Source organism: Bos grunniens, chromosome 21 (genome assembly GCF_055505025.1).
Source record: "Bos grunniens cultivar Pamir isolate PY7600 chromosome 21, Bosgru_T2T1.0, whole genome shotgun sequence".
Lineage (NCBI taxonomy): Eukaryota > Metazoa > Chordata > Mammalia > Artiodactyla > Bovidae > Bos > Bos grunniens.
Genome location: NC_141185.1, coordinates 20,294,592 through 20,312,388, shown reverse-complemented (window position 1 = coordinate 20,312,388; position 17,797 = coordinate 20,294,592). Strand labels below are relative to the sequence as shown.

At 35.4% G+C, this 17,797-nt stretch overlaps 1 protein-coding gene across 25 annotated transcripts in view; it reads left to right on the top strand.

The window, feature by feature from the left end:
* The window catches only part of LOC147349201 (uncharacterized), a 372,827-nt gene that overhangs the window by 49,866 nt on the left and 305,164 nt on the right, over nt 1-17,797 (top strand). For 6 of the 25 annotated variants that reach the window (XR_015149596.1, XR_015149593.1, XR_015149594.1 and 3 more), the window contains one exon: nt 3,222-4,271. The exons of 12 other annotated variants lie outside the window; for them this stretch is intronic. The gene's annotated coding sequence lies outside the window, so the exon portion shown is untranslated. Of the gene's footprint in view, nt 1-2,997; nt 3,160-3,221; nt 4,272-6,376; nt 6,968-17,797 lie in introns of those variants that run through there. 7 more of the 25 variants (XR_015149597.1, XR_015149587.1, XR_015149580.1 and 4 more) reach the window with 3 other exon arrangements.

Below are 17,797 nucleotides of genomic sequence, written 5' to 3'. Positions count from 1 at the left end.
CCTAGGAATTGCCTCCTTATAGCCTCTGCCCATATTTTCTGTATTTATCATATTCTGTATATATATGTATTTGTATATTCATGTTGTTTTGTTTTCTCTCACTACTAATCTTTTCTTACATGTTTTCAAACATAAAGTGGTTTATTTATCTATGGTACTTTTTCTCTCTTCCATAGTTAATCATATTAGCTCTTTTGTTTTTCTTTAAATTTTAGTTTGTTCCAGCAGATTTTGTTTTGGGGTGCTTTGACTGGAGTTCTTTTCCTAAACTTCCATAGATTTCCTCTATATCCTTAGAGTATTAAGGAGTGAGTGTGTGAAATATCGGAGAAGGCAATGGCAACCCACTCCAGTATTCTTGCCTGGAGAATCCCATGGACGGACGAGCCTGGTAGGCTACAGTCCAATGGGGTCGCTAAGAGTCAGACGTGACTGAGCGACTTCACTTTCATTTTTCACTTTCATGCATTGGAGAAGGAAATGGCAACCCACTCCAGTGTTCTTGCCTGGAGAATCCCAGGGACAGAGGAGCCTGGTGGTCTGCTGTCTATGGGGTTGCACAGAGTCAGACATGACTGAAGCGACTTAGTAGCAGCAGCACTGTGAAATATGGGTGGGTTTTCTCTTCTGTCTATGGGATTATGAAAATTGTCTTTCTACTATTGATTTCTAATTACATTGCATTGTAAACTAAGAATTTATCCTGTAAAATTAAAATTTTTAGTATTTCTTCAGATAGCCATTTTTCTGTAATATGTGGGTAATGTTTCATAGTATTTTTATTATGTGATGAATATTTTATATTTTATATTCCTTGGGTATAAATTCTTTGAAATAGCAAGATCAAAGGTATATAACTATATCATTTCTAATGTTGATCTGCTTTATATGTTAACTTATGCAAGAAATATGTTAATTATGAAGCTAATCATTGTCCCTTTTATTGGCACATCAGCTGCTACTTCTCATCCTATTTCTTCTTCTCTCTTGTTTGGTTAATATTTACCTGATACATATTTTTCTATTGTTTTATTTCCAAATTCTAAAGACAAATATTATTTCTATTCTGTCCCTTAGCATATTTTTGTATCTGTGCTTATTTTTAATATTTCTCTTCCTTTTGCTATTTTCCACCTCTAACCCTTCTCTTCTGTCTTCCCCAGCACAGCTCCAAAATTTTAACCTTTGGCCTTTTGGTTCTGGACTTTTATGGGAGAATGCTATTGTTATTGGATAGGCAATAAAAAATTCAGTTACTTACTTTATATGTCTTAATTTTCCTCCTGGATATATATTTTTCTTCTTGGATAGCATTTAATAATCATTTCAGAGAGGGTCTCTGGGTGATAAGCTTTCTGAGTCATTTATATGTCTGAAAATAACCACTGTTTAAATATTACTCTACTGGAAATTTACTTTTATTTTCCAAGGTTTTTTTTTTCCACTTTGTATGCATTGTTTGCCTATAGTATTGTTAAAGATAAATCAGCTATCAATTTTATGCTAATTAACTATAGCTATTTTGTCAGTCTCTGAGATATTTAATAAGCTTCACTTTATCCTTGATTTCAGAAATTTTACTCCCATGTAGGTAGAAAAGGTTGCTCTTAATTTATTTTTCGTATACTACCTTGTTCCTTTTAAATATGCACTGTGAAAAAACATAGCATACTTTAGTTCTGGGAATCCTTTACTATAAAATTTTCAAAAGTTTCTTACTATTTTTCTTTCTTTCTTTTTGAACCTCCTGTGAATAAGATATCGTGTGTGTGTGTGTGTGTGTGTGTGTGTGTGTGTGGGCGGGCGTGTGTATGTGCTCACTTTCAGTCGTGTCTGACTCTTTGCATCCCCATGGACTGTAGCTCACCCCATGGACTGTAGGCTCCTCTGTCCATGTAATTTTCTGGTTGAGAATATTGGCGTGGGTTGTCACTTCCTTCTCCAGGGGATCTTCCTGACCCAAGGATCAGACTTGTATCTGTTGCATCTCCTGCATTGGCAAGCAGGGTCTTTACCACTGTACCATCTGGGAAACCCAATAAGATATTACACTTTAACATTTATTCTTTACTTCTATAGTTTTATTTTATATTTTCCATACCTCAATTCATTTCTGCTTTAAACTGGGGAAGTGACTCTCTTTCCTAACTTGCTGATTGAATCTTTGTCTTTACCTATGTGCTGATTGTCTATTTTTTCATTTCCTTTTCATTTCCAATATCTTTGTTTCTTCTGAACAGACCCTGGGACACTGTACTGTCACAATTTCTGGACTGCTTCATATTCTACACTTACCTCTAGTCTGTTTCAGTAATGGTCAAATCAAGATCATGTTATATAAAATTCTAAAGAATAAATAATTTTATTATCCTTTTCCAACAACAACTTCCAACTTCTTAACTCCCACTCCCTATGCACCTGTTTTGGAGAAGGCAATGGCACCCCACTCCAATACTCCTGCCTGGAAAATCCCATGGACAGAGGAGCCTGGTAGGCTGTAGTCCATGGGGTCGATACGAGTCGGATATGACTGAGCAACTTCACTTTCACTTTTCACTTTCCTGCATTGGAGAAGGAAATGGCAACCCACTCTAGTGTTCTTGCCTGGAGAATCCCAGGGACGGGGGAGCCTGGTGGGCTGCCGTCTATGGGGTCACACAGAGTCGGACACGACTGAAGTGACTTAGCAGTAGCAGTATGCACCTGTTTCTTGTTTTCACCATTATCTCTTATAGCTTTTTTTCTATCTTTTCATCTTGGCCTCTCTTTCATTCTAGGTATTAACCTATGATTGAACTTCAGAAACAGAAAGATGTTTTAACACATCTTTTATAGAAACCAACGGGTAAATGTAAAACCTGAAAATTCCCAATAAAATATTTGGTTAAAAATAAAGAACATGTAAAATTTCCATGGAAAAACTCATAGTGATAACTCTTCCATATCATTTGCTTCATATGTTGGTCAGAAACAGTAAAAATCTTTTTTTTTTTTCAGCAGTGGCATTCTTCATTGATCAAAAAACTCAGTTGGTTCTTAGCCTTGTCAACCAGAATACTCTTCATTTCGGCGTCCATACAACTTTATCAGTGTATTTCTTATTGTCATAATTATGGGGCCTGGGAATTGTCATTGGAATTGTGTAGTAACCATTTAGTCATAGAGATCAGTTCACTCTCTGAGAGGATTATAGTATTTTTTTTGTTGTTTTTATCTTCTAGGGGAACTCTGTGGACTGGTAGCAAAAACTGGAAATCTTGTCTCATGGAATTGTCAGTGCTAGAGTTAACATAAGGAAAGATTTTGCTCATCTTTAAATGTCTTCATTTTTCCATTTTATTTTTTTATTTCATTTTAAACATTTTATATTTTTATTTCATTTTAAACATTTTGGTGAGGCATGTAAGAAAATATATGTATAAACTATATATGTAATATACTGTATGCATAATATACTTTTCTAAAATTATACTTTTTATATTTTTCAAGTTAATGGATAATACTTTTTGCACATTTTTAATTATATTCATGATTAAAATGTGTAGTCTTTCTAAATATGTAAATTTTTTGATCTTTGCTTTTTGGATTATGCTTGCTTGTGGAAAAAAACATATATTACCTGAAATCGTAAATTCTTCCATGATACTGCCTTTGTCCCCTTTTTTATAAACATGATATATGTATTTGTATGTCACTTGCTGCTGCTGCTACTGCTGCTAAGTCGCTTCAGTCATGTCCGACTCTGTGCGACCCCATAGACGGCAGCCCACCAGGCTCCCCCATCCCTGGGATTCTCCAGGCAAGAGCACTGGAGTGGGTTGCCATTTCCTTTTCCAATGCATGAAAGTGAAAAGTGAAAGTGAAGTCTCTCAGTCCTGTCCGACTCTTAGTGACCCCATGGACTACAGCCTACCAGGCTCCTCCATCCATGGGATTTTCCAGGCAAGAGTACTGGAGTGGGTTGCCATCTTAACATTGTTCAAATCTACATCAATAACATTGGCTTATAATTATTAAAATTAAACTCAAACTTAGTTATGGTTAGTATTATTTTTGTTTAATAAAAAAATCATTAAATACTGTATTTATCTTTGAATACAGTTTTGGGAAAAGTTAATAAGCTTTAGTAGGCTTTGTTCTTATTTTTATATCCTTAAAAACTGCAATTTACATTAGGATTTATACTTTTAATTTGAATCTTAGTTAATGTTAATGATCATAGTTTCTTATTTAATAAGAAAAATCATTAAATATACATTTTTCTCTGAGAACACAGTTTTGGGAAAATTCTATACATTTTCATGTTTTGTTCTCATTATTGCTTATCTTTAAAAACTGTGTAACTAACTTGTGGTTTTACTCACTGATTTAGACATTAGATAAATTTTTCCCCCTAAATGATATTTTCCTTTACCTTGTATATACTTTTGTTATTAATTTCTGTTGCTTATACTACTTTTAATTTTTGAAGTGAGTCAATTTTATATAAATATTCTACATATACAGGAAAGTTGACTCTGTTCTTAGAGACAGAATTTGATAATTTTTATTTAATAGAACAAATATTTTTACTCATATGACCTAAATTCTTAGTAATTTTTGCTGTTTGGTCTATAAAGTTCTAAACAAATATGTTATGTTTAGTATTGCAATGCAGCTATCCTTTCCCCCATATTTATTGTTATCTATTTAGGTATGTCTCTAGGAAAATACATATGCATTGATTGACAGATTTGCTATTTTAAAGTCCCAGTGCCAATTGTTCCCAGCAGTAGTAACTTCAGTGTGGGCTAAACGTTTCATAAAATTTTTCACTTGCAGGTAGTAACACTACAATTCTTGTAACTAAACTCTAATCAGATACTTCCAGAGCCAGTTTAGTGTTTGAAAATGGGACTTAAAAACAGTTTTCCATTTGTTGCAAGATGGAAAAGCAATACCTGATTTGATCTCAGAGAGGCGAGAATCTCCAAATTGGACTAGTAGCGTTATTTAGCCATATGCCCATGATGTGTCACAGAGCCCCAAGTGTAGAAAATAATATGAGACTTTAGAGGATGTGGTAATGTAGTGGTTGATTCAGAGGTGGGTAAGAGAGACAGCCTGTGTCTGTTGGCAGTAAGCAACTTTTTCCTCTCCAAATTAAGGATAAAACCTTTGTGCTAGAGCAAACTAAATGGTAATAGTCTGTTCCTACTCCTTGAGAAGTCACCATTCTCCAGTTTAAAGGCTTATGATAAAAGATTGTGTTGCAGCAAGTCAAACTCTGAGTCACAGTACCTACAAAATCTCTAAGAGATTTTTTACTCCTAGTGAAAGAAGAAAAGACAGGAGATATTGGGCTGTAAATGGAAGGAATACAAAGCACACATATAGCTACTAAATACATTTTTAGGATACACCAGTATTCACCCCTGCTTACCAAAAGTGGAGAAATATAAGTCTTTCTAGAAGGACAGAAAACTCCACATATTTTGCACTTTGATGGCATGTGCAGAGTGAGGATATTACAGAAGTGGGAGCAAAGCATACAACTTTCAGTTCAATTCAGTTGCTCAGTCATGTCCAACTCTCTGTGACCCCATGGACTGCAGCATGCCAGGCCTCCCTGTCCATCACCAGCTCAAACTCATGTCCATTGAGTCAGTGATGCCATCCAACTATCTCATCCTCTGTTGCCCCCTTCTCCCGCATTCAATCTTTTGCCGCATCAGGGTCTTTTCAAATGAGTCTGCTCTTTGCATCAGGTGGCCAAAGTATTGGAGTTTAAGCTTCAGCATCAGTCCTTCCAATGAATATTCAGGACTGATTTCCTTTAGGATGGACTGCTTGGGTCTCCTTGCAGTCCAAGGGACTCTCAAGAGTCTTCTCCAACACCACAGTTCAAAAGCATCAATTCTTCAGCACTCAACTTTCTTTATAATCGAACTGTCATATCCATACATGACTCCTGAAAAAAACCATAGCTTTGACTAGATGTACCTTTTTTGGCAAATAATGTCTCTGCTTTTTAATATGCTGTCTAGGTTGGTCATAGCTTTTCTTCCAAGGAGCAAGCAACTTTTAATTTCATGGCTGCAGTCACCATCTGCAGTGATTTTAGAGACCCCCAAAATAAAGTCTGTCACTGTTTCCACTGTTTCCCCATCTATTTGCCATGAAGTGATGGGACCAGATGCCATCATCTTAGTTTTCTGAATGTTGAGTTTTAATCCAACTTTTAAGCCATACAACTTTGGGAGAAGAAAAATTATAAGGATTCAGTAAATAGACAGGAGTGACATTCCAGTTTGCAGCTTAGATTTTTGTGGGGATGCAAGAATGAGAATGTGTAATACAAGTCCTTTCAACTCTAATCCTGCCTCTTTTCTGTGAGGACTTAAGTTTCCAGCACTTGAAGACAGACTGAAGGAGGAAACCGACAGAACAGGCTCCATCTTGAAAGCAGGACTCCATCTTGGGCTGGACTATGGACTTTGACCTATATGCCCAGTATCTATGGAAATGACATACCAACTGGAAAACCATACCCCTGGATAGAAGAGCCCCAGGGCTCATATCTAGACTCTCCGTCACCTAAAAGAATACCCTAATTATCTGTGTAATCAAATAGAATCATAAATTCTATTATGCTTATTGGGGAATGACCACAGGCCTATTGCTAAATGTCCACTGTTAACGACCTAGGCCTAAGGCATATGAATCATGGGTTATCTTTGACTGTATCTTTCTTTTCCTTTGTTCAGGCTAGTTTCAGGGAATTTGGGGAGGTGGGTTTGAGCAAGTACACTTAGGGTATATCAGGTTTTCACAAAAACTGGTCAGGGTCCTTGGCTAAGAGGAGACTCTGCCTTGGGCCCGCTGGTGTAATAAACTGCACTCCACTATCTGCATTGTCCTTCTGAGTGAGTTTGTTTCCCAGAATGTGTGGCTACAACAAGACTCTTTTGCTAAGAGAGCAGAACCATACAATACTCTAGGATAAAAATCTATATATACACACTTTTTAATTCTGAGAAGTAAAGGAAATGTTCTCTATAATGTGCCTTGTTATCATTAAAGCTAAACATTAGTGTGTTCAAGTGAAAGTCACTCAGTATGTCCAACTCTTTGTGACCCCCATGGACTATACAGCCCATGGCATTCTCCAGGCCAGAAACCTGAGTGGATAGTCATTTCCTTCTCTAGGGGATCTTCCCAATCTAGGGATTGAACCCTGCTGCTGCTAAGTTGCTTCAGTCATGTCTGACTCTGTGCGACCCCAGAGACGGCAGCCCACCAGGCTCCCCCGTCCCTGGGATTCTCCAGGCAAGAACACTGGAGTGGGTTGCCATTTCCTTCTCCAATACATGAAAGTGAAAAGTGAAAGTGAAGTCGCTCAGTCGTGTCCAACTCTTAGCGACCCCATGGACTGCAGCCTACCAGGCTCCTCTGTCCATGGGATTTTCCAGGCAAGAGTGCTGGAGTGGGGTGCCATTGCCTTCTCCAAGGGATTGAACTTGGTCTTCTGAATTGCAGGCAGAGTCTTTACCAGCTGAACCACTAGGGAAGCCCAAAAACTGAAAGTGAAATTCACTAAGTTGTGTCCTACTCTTGAGACCCCATGGAATGTAGCCTGCCAGGCTCCTCTGTCCATGGGATTCTCCAGCAAGAATACTGGAGTGGGTTGCCATTTCCTTCTCCAGGGGATCTTCCTGACGCAGGAATCTAACCCACGTCTCCTGCATTGCAGGCAGATTCTTTACCAACTGAGCTATGAAGGAAGCCCACGGACTAAATAGTCCATGGAATTCTCCAGGCAAAAAATCTGGAGTGGGTAGTCTTTCCCTTCTCCAGGGGATCTTCCTAAAACAGGAATCTAACCCACGTCTCCTGCACTGCAGGCAGATTCTTTACCAACTGAGCTATGAGGGAATCCCATGGTCTACACAGTCCATGGAATTCTCCAGGCCAGAATACTGGAGTGGGTAGCCTTTCCTTTCTCCAGGGGATCTTCCCAACCCAGGGATTGAACCCAGGTCTCCTGCATTGCAGGTGGATTCTTTTCTAGTTGAGCCACAAGGGAAGCCCTTAGTGTGTTCAAATGACTATTATCCTAGCATTAGCATACATTTCTGTTTAGAAATGTCCAGCTTCATTGTGTGTCTCAAGTTGTCAGTTGTCTTCTGAGCCTATCACAGTCTTTCCATAAATACCTTCACCTGCCTTTACCAGAGGAAACAGCAACAATGTTATAATACAAAACACCCCAAGGGCTAAACAGGAAAATAAGAGGATGTGGGACTTCCTTATCTCCTGGTCTTGTCAGTTTAATCTAACTGGCAGGAAGTATTAATTGTAGGCCTATTATCTCTCATCTACATCTGAGAATGTACCAGAGCTTTCTGAATAGAAACTAAGATCATTCTGTCAGTGACTCAATTGAAATACAATGCTCATGGTTTTTATCTTAATATAGCAAGGTTTGAAAGAAACAACACAAAAGCCTGCACAATCTGTTTTGGCCTTGTGTTACAAGCAGCGAGAAATTAGAATTGAACACAAGTGAGTTTTCTAGGTAGACAAAATGAAATAAAATGTGGATCACATTCTCTGAATGGTCAGTGTGAGAAAGCTTTCTGTTTCTAATCAGTGTAAAGGGACTGGATTATGAAACCAGTTATAAATCTATTAAATAATGAGAGAAAACTAGGAAAGTCGTATGTGCCCAGCATGAAGCAGAGACAACTGTCAATGATTTATACCTACTAGTACATAATTTAGCTACAATATACCCAGCAATTTAATACTGACATGTATGTTATAATGTGCCAGAATTGTACAAGTAGGTAACAAGAAAATAGGCATGAAGGAAAGCTGACAAATCTGAATTACTGGTGTTGATAAAACAAGACCCGAGTGTCAAAGTTGGCTCTCCACTTCCTTCTGTAAATAAAGTTTTATTGGAAGTTAGTAACACTCATTCTTTAGGTATTGTCCATGGCTGTTTTCAAGCTACAACAGCAGTGTTGAGTAGTTGTGATGAAAAACTTATAGCCCCCAAAGCCTAAAATATTTACTATCTGGCCCTTTATAGAAAAAAATCTGCCAACTTTTGCTGCAGAGGATAATTTTAATACATCCAGACATCCTGATTAAGAAAATAAGTTATAGTCAAGCTTTGTGTTTTGTTTTCTTTTAGCAGAGAAATCTTTATAGCAGGGCCAAGCAAGGAGAGGGCTTCCCAGGTGGCTCAGTGGTAAAAAATATGCCTGCCAATACAGGAGACACAGAAGACTGAGTTCAATTCCTGGGTTGAAAAGATCCCCTGGAGTAATAAATGGCAACCCATTCCAGCATTCTTGGGTGGAAAATTCCATAGAGAGGGGAGATTGGAGGACTGCAGTCCATGGGGTGGCAAAGAGTTGGACATGACTGAGCATACTGAGCGCAAGGAGAACAGGTGGCTCGTGCTCAAAAAACCTGAGCTGCGGTTATAATGAGTTCTTAATGAGTGTTTGCTTAACTAAATATGCTACCCATACATTGAAAACTCCTTGAGTATGGCGCAAAACCTTCATAAATGAACACATACACTGATTTGGTTTTGAATTGTGCAAAAATTTAATTCTGTGAAAAGTTCAGCATACTAAAGCCATTTTAAAATAGGAATTACATACTTTAGGATATCAGTAAGTAATTGATATTATAATTATAAAAGTAATGCATGCATATGTTACAATATTGAAATAGTGAATAAATTAAAATTAGAGATGAAGTTCTTTCCATACTTACCGAGCTACTGTTAAGTTCTTTTTTTGTCTGTGCAGCCAGACTTTGTTATAACTTTAAATATACTTATTTTTAAATTTCTTATTAGTGTAAACAGTTTCTATTCTCCCTTTTTGGAAAATTGTGTTCTATAATAGACTTCCTCTTCGATTCTTATCCTATCCCACTGTTTCTTCTATAACATGTTTAATTGTATTTATTTATTTCAAAGTATGTATAATGTTTATAAACAGATACTTAGCATATGGTATTTTGATTATTTGCTAAAAAGTATAATTTTAACTTGTGTTTTACTTCTAGGTTGATGACAAAATTGAGAATCAATAAATAGAATGAAATATTATTATAATTATGCAACTCTTTATCACTAATGAAGTATATTTTCAGCATCAGAATTTAGCTATCAATCTCAATTCATAAACATACTCAGCAGTTTCTGCTTTTTAATCCTAGGTGCTCAAAATTCTTGGATTCCTTTTTCAGTTTTTTTTTTAATTGTTTTCTGAGTAATTTAAAAATCATATTAATCTATACATATTTTCATTTTGCTTTCAAATTTTCTAGAAAAATTGACCAGACAAAGAATTCTGGTTTTAATGTAACTTTTTGTTTTTATAATTCACTTCTGCTGAATAGAAATCTGGTGTTAATTTAAAATTTGCTCTTCTAGGAAATTTTGTTTTTCTTGTTAAAAGTATTCAGTTTTCCTTTAATGGTTGTGAAGGAGGAAACAGACAGAGCTGGACTCCATCTTAGGCCAGGCTGTGAACATTAGGCTACATGCATGGTCACCCTCCCAATGGACTCTGAACTTTGTGCCCAGTGTCTATAGAAGTGGCATACCAATGGAAAACCAGCCCCCCCAATAAAAGAGCCTCAGGACTTGTACTTGGACTCTCCGTTGCCTAAAAGAATATGCTAGTTATCTCTGTAACAGAACAAAGTGGTAAATTCCATTATGTTTATCAGGATATGACCACAGTCCTACTGATAAATGTCCACTGTTCATCTAGTCTTGTGACACATGAATCATGGGTTAACTTTGATCGTATCTCTCTTTTACCTTGTCCAGACTAGTTTCAAGGAGTTTGGGGAGCTGGGTTTGAGCAAGTACACTTAGGGTATATAAGGTTTTCACAAAAACTGGTCAGGGCCCTTGGCTAAGAGGAGACTCTGCCTTGGGCCTGCCGGTGTAAAAACTGCACTCCACTATCTGCATTGTCCTTCTGAGTGAATTTGTTTCCCGGAACGTGTGGCTACAACAGTTGAAATTAAAATTTCATAGCATTTTATCTAAATATAGTATTCTGGTCATTTATCCTCCTTGGTCTGTGTGGTTTCTTTCAATTCAATCTTTTTCAAGCTTTGAGATCTTTCTCCTCTTAAATGTTCCCCTGAATTTGCTGAAACTACCCTTAAGCAGATGTTGGACTCAACGACCGAATTAGAGTCCATGAGTATTAGTTTTTCTCTTCTGTTTCCTAATTATATCTTTATGCTCTATGTTCTGATGGAGATTTTTATATTGCCTCTTATATTAACAGCTTGTCTCTTATCTGGGGCCATTTTATTTTATTTTAGTTCAGTACTTACATATATTAATTTCTTATAATATTTTGTTCTCTTATTGCTATTTTCTCCTAGTAGTCTGTACTTAATTTGGTGATGGTTTAGTCTCTAAGTCGTGTCCAACTCTTGCTATCCTATGGACTGTAGCCTGTCGGGTCCTCTGTCTATGAGAATCTTCAGACACGAATACTGGAGTAGGTTGCCATTTCCTTCTCCAGTGGACCTTCCTGACCCAGGAATCAAATCCAGGTCTCCTGCATTGCAGGTAGATTCTTTACTGACTGAGCTTAATTTATAGATATGTTGTCTTCTTAAATATCACTGATGTGAGTAATTTGAATGGATTTAAAGTTTACCTTTTGAAATATTTTCCCTTAGGTGATATTACCGTCATGACAATGACATTTCATTCAATCTGTATAACTGCTATGTCTTTCATCTATAGTACCCCTGTTTGTAATTGACAGAAAAGAAAGGAAAAATAGAAGAGGGCCCCTTTGTCATGGTGTTTATTCTGTGGTATTAACATTACTGTGACTTTAAGAAGTCATTCAGATTATTGAAAGCCAAATAGCAAAATAATCAAATTTTTCTCATCAGCTAGTAATTCTTGAGTAAATACATTCTGCTCTATTAAAAAAACAAAAATTCATCTTTCGTATCTTGGGAATTAGTTCTGTTTGTCTGTATTAATCTTCCTCATTTAAAAAAATAATCAAATAAATACATTGATTTATAGAAGTGGCTGGTACCGTTTCCATCTACAAAAGATTAGGATTGATTTCATAACAGGCCCCCTTGATATAGAAGGGTGACTGCAAATTGGCATAAGTTAACAGATGATGCTAAGTGGTTGGATTCCATTTCAGGCATTTGGGTAGGTTACATATAGGCAGGCTTTTTCTTTTTTGCCTCCCACTGTTGCCAAAATAAGGAGTGCTTTTACTCTGGCAGCAGAGATATTTGAAGTTTTCCCTCTTGGATAGAGCTTCCTTTATTCTATTTGTTTCGCCTTTCTCTTAAAATAGTTATAATAGGAATCTCCAGTAGATTTCTCATATCTTTGAGGAAATGTTTCTGTAAGCCTTGGTGTGCGTAGTTGAAAGAAGGAGTGACCCGAGTGACCCAAGTTTTTCAGTCAGACAAGCTGCATTTCAAGTACTCAATGCTCAAACTAAATCAGATAGTATAGTGATAGAACTTTGCCATCATTTCAGGAAAATCTGTTGAGCAGCACTGGCCTAGTCTTCACTGATCTAGTCAATTCAGTTAATTCCATGATATTGTGACGTAAGTGTAGACATATACAATAATGATATAATTTTCATTTTTTTTAATTTGTTTTTTAATCACATCATAAAGATAGTAAAAAATTAACATCATATATTCTTAGGGCTTATTCAGGCATAAACATTTTTACTCTACTGGATTAGTCCAGTGTAGCATATGATAGATGAATAAAATTGAAGTTGTTGTTATAATCCAATTAAATTACATGAGTATAATGATATTGAAAACTAAATTAGATTTACTAATTTATATCTTAAGATTAGTATATAAACAAACACTGAATAAATAAAGCTAGAAAGTATACTTGTTACTATAAAAGGAAAGCTTTCCAAAGGAGAGTCACTCATTGATCAACTACTGGAAACAAGAATCCTATGGCAGTTACTTTAAGAAAAGACATTGCATAAGAATATATGATATGGATATTATGCAGCCATAAAAAAGGATGAAAAATGCCATTTGCAACAACATATATGAACTTAGAGGCTATCATACTGATTGAAGTAAATCAGACAGAAAGACAAATGCCATATGATATCACTTATATGTGGAATCTAAAAAAATGACAAAAAGAAACTTATTTACAAAATATAAATAGACTCATGGACATAGAAAACAAATTGATGGGTGCCAAAGGAGAAAGAAGGGGAGGATAAATTAGGCATTTGGGATCAACAGAGGCATACTACTATATATAAAATAGATATAAACAAGGACTTACTGTATAGCACAGGGAACTATATTCAAACTTAAAAAGAATCTGAAAAATGTATATGTTTAACTGAGTGACTGAACAACCTGAATTGTTGCAAATCAATTATACTTCAATTTTTAAGAAAGTGTACATCATGGATTATTATAGGTTACATCCAAACTAGTAAAAAGCACGTAAAGGATGAGTATCATCAATATAGCAAAACGTGTCAATATTACACTATTAAATAAGTTGGTATGAGGAAAGAGTATCTTTAAAATATGAAGTTTTCATAATGTGATAATCCCAAAGTAAAAATTTAGTTTAAATACTTTGGATAAAAAGTTCATATAAAGCAAGTGGGTTAAGAAATTATATGAAAGAAATAACAGTTGAATACCTAAAGCATAGTGGTTCTGGCAGGAAATTAATTTAAACAAAATGTTGAGAGGGTTTTAAAGTTTGCCTTGAAATCAAGCAAAATATATTGCTTGATATAAACAACATAGTTGCATAAAAATTCCCATAATTGTAGGATTAGTCTTCCAGTATATACTGCATATTTTATCTGTGCTAAATATTATTATTTAATATAATACCTACAAGGCAACTATCTTGTTAAGAAAGAGATATTTACCAGAATTAACTTTCTATTTTAACTTTATTTTAAAATTTAAATCAAATTTTCTAAAATAAAAATGATCTCAGAATAGCTAATTATTGATAGCATCGTCCTTTATCTTACTTTTCTTCTTTTGTTAGCAGTTTTTATTTTGAAAGGCATTAACAGAAGAATACAAAAAAGAATGGTGTGATGAGAGTTTTGTATATACTACGTTTGTTTAACAATTGCTGATATTCTAATTAACAAACATTCCTTTAATCTCCTACCTTTGTTGAAATTTCTGTGATTGTTTCAAAATATTATTTTTAAGCTTTTAATTTTTTAAACAAGAACATTGCATTTGATTTTTTTCTTTCTCTCTCAAAGAGTCCACAAACCCTTTTTATATGACTGATTTTTGGAGACACCAGACTAATGGCCTTATAAAATGTCTTGAAAAGAAGAAAGTGTTAGTTACTCAATTGTGTCTGACTCTTTGGGACCCTATGTGCTGCAGCCACCAGGGAAATCTGGGTTTCCTGCATGGCAGGCAGATGCTTTACCTTCTGAAAATGTCTTACAGGAGTGTTTTCTTATGGTGCTGGTCAACTTGTTCCTTCATCCACCACATTTGCAAAATACTAGGATTTTTATTTGTAGGCCAGTGGAAATAGACTGACAGAGTCAGCTTGCATATCTTCATTGAGTTACTTTGTCATTTGGCTCCTGAGGATCTTTTTTTCTTGCAACCCCTGGTACATATGCTTTTTAGTTGTAATCCAGTATTTCTCTGCACTAATAGCAGGAGTGTGAGCCAGAGGGCAGAGTTGTCATCTCATTCTAACCCATATCTTTTTCACAAAATGTTTTATAACTCATTTTTCTTTATTGAAATTTGTGCATTCTATTATGCACAAATTCTTCATAAAATGGCTTGAGAAAAAAGCCTCTTGGTCAATTTAAAAAAGTGGAGTTTGATGTCATCTTTCTTCTCCACTGCCGTTTCTTTCCCATCATCCTTCCATTGTCATTAGATCCATTCTCCCCTTACCTCTAAATCACACATGCATGATAATCCACTAGACTGGATCACTGGCCCAGTGAACACAACTAGAACAACTAATGTGAAATTGTAACAACAAATACTCAAATTTCTATCCACAACCTCCAACATTTTTTGTTCTCTCTATTCTTTACTTTCACTTCAAATGCAAGTGCTATCAAAATCTTTATTGAGATGTAACTAACATATAACATTGTATAATTTATGATGCATAGCATGTCGATTTGATACATTTATATATTGCAATATGATAACCCCAGTAGAGCTAGCCAACATGTCCAATATGTCACATAATTATTGTTTCTTTTTTATGTTAAAAACATTTAAGATTGTGTCTCTTAGCAACGTCCAGTTATATACAGTGTCATTTACTGTAATTGCAATGTTGCACATCACATTAGACTCTCAGAATTTAATTATCTTCTAACTTTAAGTTTGACCAACATCTTTCCTTTTTCCCCAATCCCCATCCCTTGGTAAACACCATCCTACTTTCTTTACGAGTTCAGCTTTTTTAGATTCCATGTAAAAGTGATATCAGGTAGTATTTATCTTTGTCTGACTGATCTCACTTAGTATAATGCCCTTAAAATCTATCCTTGTCGTCTCTCTCAGTATCAAACTATCCCTATTTTTACTTCTTTCCCTTTATCCTCTGTGTGTTCATCATAAGTTTTATTGCTTTTGCTGCCTTTCTAATTCATCAGTTCTCTAACCTAACATCCAAGAGCAACACTGTCACCCACAATATCTGTCCATGTTTGTAGGCTGCAGAGCACAACTATAGGCAATCACAGACCCATAGATTGGCAGCCCTCTCTATGTATTCATTCAACTAGATTAATTCACCAGGCAATTCTTTTTGCCCCTGATGTAAACAAAACAAACAAAATCAACCAAAGAAACAATAACAACAAAAGGAGAAAGCAAATGGAAAATTTTCTCTTCTTCATAACAACTATTCACTCATTTACTATAATTCTGACTCTATTCATATTTGTTCAATTTTAGCAGATACATTGTACTTATGGCTTCATGGTGAGAAAAGTATACCTTTTGTGTGAATTTGCTTCTCCAGCTTGCAATTGTAGCTATAGCCTCTAGAGTATTCTATTCTTTCAGGGACTCCATATACATTCTCTTCAATATCCTCAAACCTGCCTCCTCTGACTCCTATCATAGAACCTATAAACCCCAATTTCTCAAACTATTTTTGCCTTCAGTTATTCAAAGAATATTTGTTAGAGACCAGCTCCAAGTCAGGCTCCCTGTCATCATAGTGACTTAATATTCAGCGTTGTACAGAGCCAAACTTTCTACTTCTGTAGGACATATCAATGTACACACACACACACACACACATACAAGAAAATATGAGAATCTTGTTATTTACCATTTTTCCTTTATCTACAATCTGACAAGTTTCTAGGAGATGACCTTTTGTTACATTATCGAATTATTAAAACTTCAAGTTTTTGTTAACATAGAAATGACCTTGGGGAGATAGTAAAATATCAATAAGTGTATCAGCTAGTAACATTTAAAATACTTTTAAGAAAACTTTTTATAGTAATGAATATAATTTGGGAGATGTTTCTGCAGGGGGTTTCATTAGAGATTTCATTGTCAGGTAGGAGAGAGACTCCTTTGCTAAACAATATTGCTCAGCCTGGGCCTGGTCAGTGCCAGTACCATAAATAAGTGTGCAGAAAGGGTGAGCAGGAGATAAATAGGAACCTCAAGAATGTCAATAATGGACTCCTGTTATATTATAGATTTACTCAGGTCACGTTCAACCCTGAATGGATTTGGTATTCATTGCCTGTATCAATATCTCCTGAGGCATTGTATAAAGTTCAGATTTCTAGACCCAACATCAGGTCTGTGGAGCTAAAATTCTTAAGTGTAGGACTTGGGAAATCTGTATTTTTAACCAGCTCCCCTGGGCTTTTTATGTATTCTGAGTTTTGAGAACCACTGCAGGAAGAGGTTAACATGATAAATAGTAAGACATTTAGATTTAGTCACTGTTTATGAAAATTGTGTTCGCCACTTACATTCTCAACATTTACCTCACCATTTTTCAGGTAAATAGTTTCAGTTCTGTCATGGTGATCAACATTAGCCATTAATTTATACCATTGTTTGGATGTTTGAAAAATGAAACAAATTATATGTGTGTGATTAGTATTCGTTTTACCAATCATAAATTTGTTTAGGCATGCCATTAACCTGCTAGAATTTTGTTTAAATGGTAACACCTACTTACTATTCATAGTGGCATTAGTTCTGATTTTAGAAGACATTGAGCAATAGTATTATAATGAAAATTAAGCAATTTTAGGTACTGCCAAAGTAGCATTCTGAAAAAGGCAAATAATTCCTAATAGTTGAGTTCTCAAGTAATAATAATTTTTAAAATCTATGTTATTTAAGCTTTATTTGAATATCCACATTTTGAAATTTTAAATGGAGCTATTACAATTCAATTGAAAGCTAAGTTATAAAACTTCATTTTGTGTCAATAGCTTGGAAAAAAATAGATAAATTCAATACAAATACTTGCTATAGAATCACAGCTTCTATGTGAACATTTATAAATGTAAAATACTAGAAGCTATGTTGAAAAATGATCAATTCAAGATCCAAAGGAAAAGAAACCAAGTGCAACATAGTCCATTTTAATAGTTTGCTTTAAAAAGTATAATTTATGAGAGAATGTTTCCATGAACATAGGTTAAGAAAGTATTCTTAACAGAACACAAAAGTGCATGAACTGGAAAGAGATATATTGTAACTAAGATAT